We start from the raw sequence: 13,929 nt of genomic DNA on the forward strand, positions 1-13,929 counted from the left end.
CCCCACCAGGCATTAGTCACAGCCATCTCTGGGGAACTCTTGACCCACAGTCTTTAGAGGAATTAGGGGCAGGACTAGAGCGGCATCATTGCTAACAGCATGAATCCTGTTCAGCCAATAGTCTCTTAATATTTGTCAATGTTTTTTAGAGGAGTGCTGTTTGACTAGAAGGACACAATAGCATTCATGAAAGCATCAGAGTAACACGGTGTAGTTCTCACACACGCATGAGTGTAACTGGCTCAGGACAGATGCCACACGCATTCCCAGGATACAGTCTTCCTCTTCTCCCCGTTGCTCCCTCCCTTCCTTTCTTCTCTCTTTCTTTTTTCTACATTCTTTGCTGTGTAAAACACGGGGAGGGTCTTAATGAGCTCACAGTATGTGACACGGAAAGTACGTGACACTGTACCACCTGGCACCGTGTGGTAGGTGTGGTGATGGAGGCTGCGGAAAGGTTAAGTTTGAGCAGCTGCTCAAAAAAGGGAAGGCTCTGTGTGAAGAGCAAATTATTTTCATTTAGTGTTCAGCCTGGCTGGGCCCCAGAGCCCCAGAGACAGACTAGAAGACAGAGGCAGGAACGATTTCATGGGGGTTATTGATAAGCATCTCCAGTGCAGCACTGGAGGCTGTAATCATCTGGAGAATAAAAACAAACGTCTGCGTTCTTTTCTCCAAGCCAAAGTGCCCACGTGTGGGATACGGCAGGTGTTATTGTTACTTTACCCCATTGATCAAATGGGTTGATCGATAGGTTGAAGACTGAAGAAAAGAAATCAATAGACACAGAAAGAATTTAAAACTCTGTTTATATAATCAATTGATTAAGGAAATTGATTTGAAAGGTACAAGTGAGAGGAAGGGGCTTAGAAGGAAAGCAGGAAAAACAAGTATTTTCAGTTTTTTAGTGGAGAAAGAGATAAATGTGAACTGGGATATTTGATTTAAATAAATATGGAAAAGGCAAAATTAAGAGTTGTGTTAAGGTTCTTAGAAATAAGTGCCTTTAATAGATGTGTAGGCTGGGTGCAGTGGCTCATGCCTATAATCCCAGCCCTGTGGAAGGCTGAGGAGGGAGAATTGCTGGAGCTTGGGAGTTCGAGACTTGCCTGAGCGAGAGTAAGACCCCAACTCCTAAGAAAATGAAAAACCCAGCTGAGTGCCACTGCAAGCACCTGTCATTCCAGGGGATTCCGGATGCTGAGGCAGTGGGATGCCCACAGCCAGAGTCTGAGGTTGCAGCGAGCTATGAAGCCATTACACTCTGCTCAGGGCATAGGGTGGGACTCTGTCTCAACAACAACAACAACAAAATAGATGTGTAGGATATATATTATAAATTCATAAATATTGTAACTGTCACTTCTGGTGGCTTGACAGGTAATACTGAGCAGTGGAAAGACCTCTGAGTTTGAGTTTAGAAGATTATACCAGTCATGCTTTAGTTAGAAGCAGGAGAAAACAGCTCCAGCTGACGTAAGCAGAAACGAAATCTGTAGCAAGGACACTGGGTGAAAATTCACACCAATTACTCCACCAGCGTTGGAACCACATTTTTGCTTGGTTCATCCTGTGGTCCAAGGAGCTAAATGGCCTCACCAAAAATTCAGTAGTAAGATCATTGCTGGTATTTTTTGGAAACATTTCCTCTCTTGGGGATCAAAATCCTGAAATCAGCAGAACCGGGAGTCACAAGGAGGACTCACATTTCTTTCTGAGCGTGTCACTGTTCCAGATGAAGGTCCCGTCCTGTTTCCTGGGAGCATGTGTCCTCGATGTGGAGGCAGCGTGCACTGTCAGTGTAGGAGAGACCCTCTCCAGCCTGGCAAGGCTCTCAGCTTCAGTAGTTCCTTCTCGTTCTATGAGGCCGGCTGCCACCAGGCAATGGACTACGTGGTAAACCTGGTGACACCACGGGTGCTGCGCCTGTCACTATGGAGTAAGTTCTTGGGTTGGAGAGATGTGGTGTGACCTACCAAGACGGTGTCCATTCCTCTACACACCAGGGAAAACAGACATTTCCACTTGCCCTCTGAACCAAAGGGACTTTTCTTTTTAAATATGCATTTTTAAATCAGAAGAGAGAATTTGTAGAAGATTAAAAGTTGTGAAAAATGATTTTACTAGAAATGTCAACCAGAATTTAAAGACAGCCTGCATTTTTGTGTTGAGTGAATTTTAGCACACAGACGTCATAAAGAGGGAAGGATTGCTGACACGCATCCTTCTAAACAAGGGAGATGGTGCAGGGTCTTGCCACAGAATCTAGAGTGCTGAAGCCCTTCTTGGTGACAAGTGACTCCAGGTGACACTGTATTTCCATCTGCAGGCCTGTGGGATGAGGTATTACTGATACAATCAATACCACCTCCAGCTCTAGAGTCCAAAGCTGTGCTACCAGCTACATACGGCTATTTATATTTGAATAATTAAAAATAAATGCAATTTACCAATCAGCCCCTCAGTCACACTGGCCAGGTTGGATGTGTTCAATGACTCTGGGTGGATACTTTACGGACAGTGCAAGATAGTGTATTTCCCTCATAGCAGAAGTACCGTGTTTCTCTGAAAATAAGACACTGTCTTATATTTATTTTTTCTCAAGAAGACACACCAAGGCTTATTTTCAGGGGATGTCTTATTTTTATTAAGTACAATACAACAATCTACATTTGTTCAATACAGTTAAGTCATCTTCTTCCGGAACCTGACAGGGGGAGCCGACTTTGTTGGTAGGGCTGGCACTAGTGATGTGTGAACTCCTTTCCCCTAGCCATTCACACCTACACAATAGGATGCCTGCAGTGGTTACCACACGCGCACCGGGCAAGTGTGAACGGCTCCAAGAAAGGAATTGTGGCAGATAAAAGGTATTCCAGTCTTCCTTACTGCTCCAGCCAAAATGCATGGCCATAAGACCCATCTCTAGGTCTTATCGGAGTAGGGCTTATATTTAACAAAAGCATAGAAATCCTGCTAGAGCTTATTTTTTGGGTAGGTCTTACTTTTGGGGAAACATGGTATTATTAAACTTCCTCCCTTTTTAAGACTGAATATTGAATAATATAATAATAACATTGTATGTATATATCAGATTTTCTATATCCATCTGTTCATGAACATTTAGACTGCTTTCATGTTTTATTTTATTTTATTTTTTTGCAGTTTTTGGCTAGGGCTGGGTTTGAACCTGCCACCTCTGGCATATGGGGCTGACGCCCCTACTCCTTTGAGCCACATGAGCCACCCTATTTTACTTATTTTTTAGAAAGAGCCTCACTCTGTCACCCTAGGTAGAGTGCCCTGGCATGACAGCTCACAACAACCTCAGACTCTTGGGCTGAAATGATCCTCTTGCCTCAGCCTCCCAAGTAGCTGCGACTACAGGTACCTGCCATGACACCCAGCTAGTTTTTCCATTTTTGGTAGAAATAGGGTCTCACTCTTATTGAGGCTGGTCTCAAATTCCTGAGTTCAGGCCATCGAACTGCCTCAGGCTCCCAGAGGGTTAGGATTACAGGCATGAGCTCCCTCACCTGGCTTGTTTTCACATCTTGTAAACAACTATGGGACATCCTGAATGGACCTGGAGGACATTATGGGCAGAAGCACAAATATCAGTGATCTCTAAATAGTCAGAGTCAGACGTAGACTCAGAGAGTGGAATGTGATTCTCAGGGGCATTGGGGCGGGGAAATGGAGGTGAAGTGCGGTTAGGGAGGGAATCTGTGCTGGAGCTCCGTCACCTCACACTGACAGTCAGCACTCCCTTACTGCACAGGGAAAAACTTGTTAAGGGTTAGGTCTCATTTTGAGTGTTCTTACCACAATAAAATAAAATAATTAAAGTGCCCGGAAAACTGCTGGACGCTACCCATGTGGAGGGGTGTGCACTCTTTCTGATGTGCTTAGCAGTCTCAAAATGTCTTCCTCTGGCAATTCGTTTCTCTTTCTGGTGTTGGAAGACTTGTGAGCAAATACATTGGTGGTCTTCCTTCCATGGTATTTTTGCTGGGATGTTATTTCTTAGCCTTGGAAGCTAGAAAGCATTCACGTTCCTAAGGGCAGGGTCTTTACAGTCCAGTATGATAAAGGTAAAATTCCTCACTGGGGTCATGGAGGAGAGTAAAATTTGTCTTTGTTCTTTTGAAGATGTTATGAAAAAGTAAGACATGAAAGAATCATCCTTACAATGGTTAGAATGGATAGACAAGACTCCAAGGGACTTTAATGACATACTGAAGATCTAGGCATTTCTGGAGTGACAGGGAAGCCAAGTGTAGGCTTCTCCAGATGGACCGATCGCTATCCTTTTGGTCAGGGAGAGTTTAATGTCATCAAGCTGTCACTGCCGGGACCCACCATGTGCTCAGGGCTTACCTTTGCTCATGGCACTTTAGGCACCCAAAGTAATGGTTTTTAACTCGGCTTTCGTGACGGGATGATCACATTACTAAATCCATGCCCACCCTCCATCAAGGTGCCAGTGGTCACCTTTCCCCTCAGCCCATCTGACCATCACTGGGTGGTTGGAAAGGCAAGTTGCCTGGTATATACAGAGGATATCATATTGTTCTCAACTTTATTAAAATCTACATCTACAAGGGGAGATTCTTAGTGATGATTAACACACTCTGATGCAAAAGTGAGGCAGACTAACTCATTTTCAGAGATGTTGGTGCTGTTCCGACCAATGCCTTTCTCAAAACCTTGGTGAGGCAACAGTGCTGGACCTCCCAGTAAAGCAGTTGGTGGATGGGTAGGTCGCATACAATACATCCTTGCCAACAATCCGCCACCCTAAGTATTTGACACGTTCTTCATTTTCCTAAGAAATTTCTGGCTTCCTAGTTTTAATTGGGTACAATTAGGTTTAAGTTTCTTAAAGCAATTGCTTAAGCAATCAGAATGAGCTCTAGTTGCTGTAGATAGCACATGGAAGCTAAAACTCTTGTTCCTGAAGCCTCACGTAAGATTAACTTCTCCTTGGCCTAAGTGAGGGTGAGCAAAGTTTCCATGCAGAGCGAGATGGCTTAACTTCTGCAGGCCACGTGACCTCCTGTTACACCCGCTCAGCTGTGTCACTGTGGTATGAACGTTGCCGTGGTCAGCCTGCCTGTGCTCCAGTAAAACTTTATTTACTTAAGTGGGCAGCTGGTCAGTCTTGGTCTGTGGACAGTGTTTACTGGTTTACAGACTATGCCCCTCAGATGATATTGTAGCAAGTTTTCTTAGATTATTGCCAACAGATATTAGCAAGGACTTGTAATTAGGTTAGTTCTGAAGATTCTCCTCTGTGGCAATCCTGTCCTGGCACTCATTGGGATCTGATTCTGGTTAGAGATCTGTAGACATTAAGTAATGATGGCTTTAGGACATGAGACGGGGTGGCTTCTTCCTGCACAAACCCTTTCTTGGCTGAAGTTTTTCCAGAGACTTTAATGTAGACAAGAGCAGTCCCCCCCATAAGTAAGATGATATGCTCTGGCTGGCCACAAGTCTTTGGGAGGTTAAAGTTTGACGGTGTTCTGAATTTTCCATGTGCTTTTCTGTGTCCTTAATCCAATCCCTGGGTCTCGTGCTTTCCTAGTGGACACCTTAGATTTTGCATGTGAGGCCTGAAATTCACATGCATTCAGTGGGTGAACCAGCCTTGTGTAGGGTTAGCGTTCCTTAGTTTTTAGCTGACACATGCCTACAGCTATACTGTACCAGCAATTCTTTCAACATGGTCACTAAAGGCCTGGTACCTGGTCCATGCCTTAACCAACATATTTACAAATTTAAACTTTTCATTTTCTTTTTCTAGGTGAGACTGACCGGCTGGGCAGCCTTAAAGGACTTGAACCCCTGATGCTGTCCAATGTCTGTGGCAATGGCTGCTATTTCTCCTAAATCCTTACCTGTAGTATAAATTCACCCTAAATTACTACAATTAATAATTGCATTATGTGCTTTTTAATGTACTGCCCAAGTTCTCTCTTAATACCAGTTGAGCATTTATTACCTAACCACGATGGGCTGGAGCATCAATTCCTGATTTTTACTGTTTTCCTGTGTCATCTATAAACACTCTCGGTACCAATTTCCATATCTCGCCTCTGACAGAAACTGACTATGCCTTATTTAAGACAGGAAGTGTATTGAATATATACTGGGTGACACATAGAAAGGCCAAGGGTTCCTGGAGAACGTGGTTGGGAAACAGGTAGGAACAGAGGCTGTTGGAAGGTGCTGAGACCATAGTCCAAAACCTCATCTCCCCTCAGCAGGGACGCGGCAGCCTCGGTAGTTGGCCACAGACGCTGGCCTGATCCACGGCTACCGCATCTTACAGAACAGATTTTTAAAACAATAACAACTCCATTGAGATATAATTGACATGCCAGAAACTTCCCCCCTTTGAGTGTATAATTCAGTATTTGTAGTATCTTTGGAGAGCTGTGCAATCATGGTGACGATTAACTTAAAAACCTTTCACCTCCCCAGAACCCCTGAACCCATTACCTGCCACTCCAAATCCTCCCAGCCCTTGGCACACACTAAGCTACTCTCTGTCTTTCTGATTTGGTGTGTGGGACATTTTACATAAATGGACACAGACGATACGTGGTTTTTCATGACTGTTTCCTTCACTAGGCACGGGTTCTAGTTTGATCCACGCCGCAGCATGTTTTGAAGTTCACTGTTCCTCCTGGTGAACATGCTATCATGTGGCCACCGCACATCTCATGTTCCTGTGCTGCTGTGCACATCTGTGAACCTGCTTTTGTGCAGTCATATCATTAACTGGCCCCACCTCATCACTGCAATGACTGGAATTGTGTTCACGCCGATGACTTTCCCAGGCTGTGGTTGCAAAGAAGGCCGAGAAAGTGGGATTTTGGCATATCGGTGTCAGCCTATTCAATGGTGGAGAGGCCTGGCCTCCTTCCACAATTCATAAAGGGGCAGTTATGCAAATACGAAAAAGAGAGTCAGATGCTGAACAAAAAAGGACGACCTGCTCCATTATGGCCCCCTGAGTTTGAATCTTATCTCCGCCAGCTGACCACACACTTAGCAAGTGCAGCAGCCTTACCCTTAAAGCAGGGAGAACAAGCACGGCCTTTCTCGCAGAGTTGCTGGAAGTCTCAGACGGGTTTTAGAGCCCCCGTTTCTATCTGCAGAAGGGCCCCTGCTCCGCTTCCCACTTGCTCAGTGGGGACACCACCAGCACATGGGCAGGTGAATTTTCAGGGGCTTCTGCCCAGGGCAGGCAGGTTAAACAGTCACTGTCCCCCTCAACCTGCTGCTGCCAGTTGTTCACAGTGGTCATTAGAAAGAAGAAAACGTCCCTGAGGGCTGATATCACCCTGTTCTCACTGGAAGCCTTGAAACATCCCTTTGCTCTCCCTTCAGTTGAATTTTTTGCCTGTTTCCCCTGTTTCCTGCAACTTTCGATTGTTCGGTGAGTTGAGTGAGAGGACAGAGTTTCGCAGTGGCAGTGCTTCTGATCTTCTGCGCTGGGCAGTTCTTTTGTGCAGGGCCATCCTGTGTCCCAGAGGATATTTGGCAACATCCCTGACCTCCACCCTGCAGATCACCAGCTGGATCTTCTCCAGGTGGCGACAATTAAAATCATCTCCAGACATTACTGCGTGTCCCCAAGAGGAGCAGAGATCATACTTTAGTGGATAATCATTGCTCTTGTAGTGAAAATATGCATCTTTAACTTCTCACAATCTATTTTCAAATAATACTGTTACTTTACTTAGAACATGAGACCCACACCACAGGGTATGTCCATCCCCCTCAGCATGCCTCGGCTGTCTTAGATTCTCTATCTACACCGAGAATACTTTAGTATGATGGCTTTTGATTTCTTTCAATTTTGGCAATGAATTATCTTCTAAATGAATTCAAAATGAAAGAAGAAACGTCTTTTACATTTACCTACCTCTATTAGTTTTGTGTTACTAGATAAAGAAATGTCTGAGGCTGAGTCAATTACAAAGACAGGAGGTTTCTTTGGCTCATGGTTCTGCAGGCTACAAGAAGCAGGGAGCCAGCATGTGCTTCTGGCGATGGCTTCAGGAAGCTTCCAGTCAAGGCAGAAGGCCAAGGGTGAGCCGCTGTGTCACATGTCCAGAGAAGGAGAGAGAGTGGCGGGGCTGCCACACTTGACACAAGCAGCTCCCCTGTGAATTAACAGAGCCAGAGCTCACTCATTACAGTGGGAGGGCGTCCAGCCTCAGGAGGGATCCACCCCCAGGAGACAAACAGCCCCCCAGGCCCACCTCCAGCACGGGGTATCGAATTTCAGCATGCGATGTGAGCAGACAAACATCCAGGCTACATCACTACCTGGTTATCGTTTCTCGTAATCTTTATTCCTATGTTTAAACCTGTTTCTGCCCAGTATTTTCTTTTTTCCCAGCCAGCAAAAATTAGTTTGTTTCGTAGAGCACATCTCCTGGTGATAAATTATCTAGATCTTCTTCATCTGGAAAAACCTTTTATTTTGCCTTTTTTTTTAAAATAAGAAAATCTTCAGTAGATACAAAATTCTAAGTTTATAGAAATTTTTTTCCTCTCAGTGTTTAAAGCTCCTTATCTTCTGGCTTGTATCATTCCTGCAAAGACATCTGTGATAATTCTCACCTTTCTACTCTGGTATTTTCTTTATCTTTTTTCCCCTCTGACTGTTTTTAAGTCTTTGTTTTTAAAATTTTGATCACTACTTTTTATCAACTAGATTGGGATGTGCATTCCCATGGTGTTTCTTGGTTTATAATACTAGGGTTCCTTTAGCATCTTGGCTGTATGAATTTATAGTTTTCATGAAATATGAAGAAAATCGCAACTATTACATCTTTGCGATAATTATTTTCTGTCTCTCTCTACCCTTTACCGGGATTCACAATACATGTATTTTATACTGCTTGATATAATTCTAGAGAACATTAGGGCTCGTTTCTCTGTTTTTTAGTTTTTTTAATTCCTCTTCTTCTATGTTCAAATTTGCTGATATATTTTGTATTACCCACTTTGCTATTAATTCTATCAGTTGAGAGGGTGGTGCCTGTGGCTCAGTGAGTAGGGCACCGGCCCCATATACCAGATGTGGTGCGTTCAAACCCGGCCCTGGCCAAAAAAACCCAAACAAACAAACAAAAAAATTCTATCAGATGAGGTTTTTATTTAAAATAAGCTTCAGGGGCTGGTGCCATGGCTCATATCTGTAATCCCAGTACTCTGGGAGGCTGAGGCAGGCGGATTGCTTGAGCTCAGGAATTCCAGACCAGCCTGAGCAAGAGCAAGACCCTCATCTCTAAAAACTAGACAAGTGGCGTGGCAGGTGCCTGTACTCCCAGCTACTCAGGAGGCTGAGGCAGGAGTATCGCTTGAGTCTAAGAGTTTGAGGTTTCTGTGAGCTGTGACACCACGGCACTGTAATGAGAGTGACAATTGAGATTCTGCCTCTAAATAAATATGTAATAATAAAATAAAATAAAATAAAATACACGTCAGCTCTAGAAGTCGTACTTCTTCTCTTTTGTATCTTCAAATTCCCACCACGTTCCTATCTCCCTCCAAATTCCTGTGGCTATTTTTAATAGCTGTTCTAAAGTCCTCCCTGAAAAGTACATCATCTCTGTAATCTGGAAACGTTTCCATCCACTGCTCTTTTTTTCAGGCTAACGCTCGCCTCTGCCCGCTTCTCCTTAGTATTTTTTGTATGGATTCTGGACCCTGGAAATGCTATGTTCTCACTGTCAGAATTTGTTATCTTTCTTTAAAAAGTGCTGAGTTCTGTTTTGATCAGCAGTTAAGTTCTGTGAAGAGCATCTTGATCATTTCGGATCTTGCCTTTATGCTTCGGAAGATTACACGTAGACTGGCCTTGAGTCTGTGTCAAGGTGAGCACGGCCACTAAGCCCTGGTCCTTACGGGCTCAGTTCTTCCTAAGTTGTGCTTTGGGTGTGTGGACTGTGACTATATCTCAGCCTTGTGTGAACTCTGGGCTGTTTGGTTTATAAATTCTTAGTATTTCTTTCCTGGCCGCAGGGAGTCTCACCGTATTGCACACATAGCTCACACAGGATCCGTGAGAAGATTTCGGGAACCCTTTCTCCGCGTTGTCTCCTATCTCTGCTACTTTGAGCTGAAAATTCTAGTGGCTGCAACTGCTAGTGCGACTCCCAGTGCTGACCCTTCACTCATCCCTTCAATTACTCTTTCATTTATTTATTTAGCTTTATTATTGTGCCCATGTGACAAGCATAACCTAGAATAAAATGATCTTTTTTCTTTCCTGGTTTAATCCAGGCACTGGCGAACGTTCTCCATAGGAGCAAGACGGCAAATATCGACTCCTCTTCAGTTCTGGTTTCCTGCACTGCCACCCAGGAGGCAGCTGCAGATGAGAAGCTGGGGGAGGCCCCGTCACCAGGTCCCTGCTGTCAGGCAGCATGGCCTTGAGAGGCCCGTTGTCAAACATTTGATAACAGTTTTATGTATTTTGTCTGGTTTTCTGGGAAGTTGCTCCCAGTGAAAGGGTTATCCGGGGTTCAGTTATCCCACCATGGGCTCACAGGCTTTTATATAGAACAGCTGGGATCATGGATACCAACGCACTTTGTAAACCACTTTAGGGTGGAGATGATAACGGCCCAGCTCCTCAGCGTCCTGCCCACAGGTCCGCAGTTGCATGTGAACAGGTGCTCAGAGCTCAGAGGCCTCCATCACAGCTGTGCTCTGTGAGGAAGGGCGAAGGGTCAGCTGCCTGGGCGTGTCCTCCCTCTCACTGACCTCCATCACTTGAGTAATACATTAATGTTATGAAATTTTGTTTCTGGAAACCCTAGGTAAAGACCATTAGGCCGTGTGGAAAGTCCTCACCTGGGTATGCTCAGAACACCTGGGTCCTGGGCAGTTGTCACCTCAGACAACAAATAGCAACTATGTCAGGCAGCAGGTGAGGACAGGAAGATGAGCAGAGGGAAGGATCCAGTGTCTGGTGTCTGTTACCGTGGCCACGGTGCACACCTTTGTGACCTGTGACCCTGCAGGTCCACCTACACGATCCCGTCAGATTCAACTCTGGGGACGAAAGTCGTCACCTTGTGACCGCCCTTGGTCTTCTAGTCTCATTCTTGACATGGTGCTGTGGCTGTCTCTGTGCTGCCTCCGTCATCAGCTGCCCCAGTTTAACCCTCTCCCCATCAGAAAGCAGTAGACTCACTGGTCAGGTCTGACTTGTCCTTACTGGTTCAGATTACAGGCCCTCTAGGAAATCCTTTCCTCGGCTTTGTAATAATTATCCTCATGCAGTCATGAATTTGACTTGACCAAGCACCTCCCCTGGGCTGTTTTCCAGGGACAGAGGATGGAGGAAAAGTCAGCCATGGCCCAGTAAGCGCTCCTGTGTGTTTCCAAGCCATGTCTGCAGTTTCTCCACCATCTACTCTGCAGTGAATGTTGTCGAGGCTTCAATGCCCCTGCTAGATCAACAAACATCCACGTGAAAGGGCCTATCCTCCTTCCCCGCAGTTCCACAACATTCCTGAACTTTCTGGAAAAGACATTCCTACCCATCATCATACAGAACACATCTGCTCTTGGAGAGAGTCCCCCCTCACGAATCCACAGAGCCTTGCTGTGATGCGCTGCTTTACTCAGCTCACACGTCTCCCGCTGACCTTCTCTGCCTTGGTGCCTGAGCTCCGTCACTCTCTCTGCTCTCGTCCCTGGGTTTTTCTTCCCGTTTCCTCACTGTGCTTCCACCTCTCTCCCCTTGGTCCTTTGCATATGATGCAGTTTTCATGAATCCAGATCCCTGAGCTTGAAAAATTTATCCCAGAATTTGAAAAATTGCTTGGTATATCACGATTACTCAAAAATAAATTATTGAGGGCAGCGCCTGTGGCTAAAAGGAGTAGAGTGCTGGCCCATATTGGAGGTGGTGGGTTCAAACCCAGCCCAGACAAAAAAAGACTGCAAAAAAAAATTTATTGAACATAGGGGAAATTATGGGAGTATACACCATACAAGCAAACTATGGGAGTGTATGTCCAGGCACACGATGAAGACCATAACTTTGTTTCTTTGGCAAAATCAGAGCTGCGAGTAACAGGGAGGTTGAAGAGGTGAGTAGGTAAGTGGACACTTTCACTGCAGACCCCGTACACTCAGCGACGTGGAGAACGTCTGCTAAACCGGCCTGCCAAAAGCTTTTCTCTTAAATACGTTTGAGTGATTTATATCAATGGTAACTAAAATATTTTTTATCCTAAATTTTTATAAAAATAATGCTGCATTTCATTATAAGAAGAATAAAGACTAACTCACAAGAAATGTTTTCTGAAATGATGCTGTCCCCATGCGTCATTCACTCAGTACAGAACATCCCCCCACCAGTCACACTTCCTCTCAGGGAAAGACTGTAGACAAGGGCTGCTCATGTGATCCCAGAGACCAGCACGACCAGAGCATTTCCAGCGTCCCAGCAGGGCAGAGACAGAGGTCTCTGTTTAAGGAGAATGCCTCTGAGTAATCCTGCCTGAGTCCCCCGCACGAGTTCTGCCTTTCATCTCACCATTTTGTTCATTTCCTTTGCATTTTAAACACCTATACTTTCTTTCTTAGAGTTTTTATCTATTTACTCAACAGTTTTCCTAAGGAGAAGATCAAAACTGGGCAGCGTCTGTGGCTCAAAGGAGTAGGGTGCTGGCCCCATATACTGGAGGTGGTGGGTTCAAACCTGGCCCTGGCCAAAAACTGCAAAAAAAAAAAAAAAAGAAAGAAAGAAAAAAGAGAAGATCCAAACTTGATAGCAAGCAGATCATAACTCAGAAGGCCTCAGTTCTTTCTCCTGGCCGTGGTGCCAATCTGTGCTGTGTCCTCAGTAAATAATGTCTGCCCAGGGACCTGTTTTCTTACTTCCAGGAGGAAGGAGCCGCCTTCAGAACTAAGATTCTATAAATAGCATTTTATGAGGGCTCTTAAAATGCCTGGTAGGTTATCTTCATCATTTGGTTACCTACTGATTTACTTCTTTAAACAAAATACCAACAAACGTTCCTTTGAGTAAATCCTTCTTCTGGCCTTTGAGAACCTCCTTTTCCATTTTACGTGGAAGGGTCGGCTTCTCACCCTTACGTGGGGGTCATGAAGAACTCGTCTCTAAGAGTGGATCACACATCGGAAGGACCAGATTGCAGTTACAGAGTCTAATAATATAAGCTCATTTCAGGAAAACATTGAACATGAAACTCAAAGCAGAGGGATATGTAAATTGCTATTTTCATCTGGTTACCTGCCTAGATCCTCCTAGCCAGGCTGCTTTACTGTACAGTTAGGGTCAGAGTTAAAAATCCACAGACGTTTCTCTGAGTTCCATTATACTCTCTTTCTGAGTCAAAACTTCTTATTTTATTTATTTATGCTTGTAGGTTATTTTATTTATTTATGCTTTTAGGTTAGTGGTTGATTCTGTTTTCTCAAAACTTGTGCACATGGGTGGCATTTGTGGCTGAAAGGAGTAGGGTGCTGGCCCCATATGTCAGAGGTGGTAGGTTCAAACCCAGCCTCAGCCAAAAAGCTGCAAACAAAAAAAAGTTGTGCACACCCATTTAATAACTTTTTATTTATTTTTTTGCAGTATTTGGTCAGGGCTGGGTTTGAACCCACCACCACCTCTGGGGTATGGGGCCAGTGCCCTACTCCTTTGAGCCACAGGCACCGCCCATGCAGATACATTTAAAATAAATCAAGTATCTTTGTCAGGCTCACCCAAATTTGATCACAGCTTTCTGAAGACTTTCAGTTGTAAGTTTTTCCTCTTCATGTTTACATTCGTTAGTTGCAAAACAAAAGGCTTGCCTCGACTTTATTTCCCTACTCTAAATGTTAGGGAGGGTCTGCTGCCCTGGAGCAAGGGGACAG

The sequence above is a fragment of the Otolemur garnettii genome, unplaced genomic scaffold (genome assembly GCF_000181295.1).
Source record: "Otolemur garnettii isolate 467f Iridium unplaced genomic scaffold, OtoGar3 scaffold00139, whole genome shotgun sequence".
Classification (NCBI taxonomy): Eukaryota; Metazoa; Chordata; class Mammalia; order Primates; family Galagidae; genus Otolemur; species Otolemur garnettii.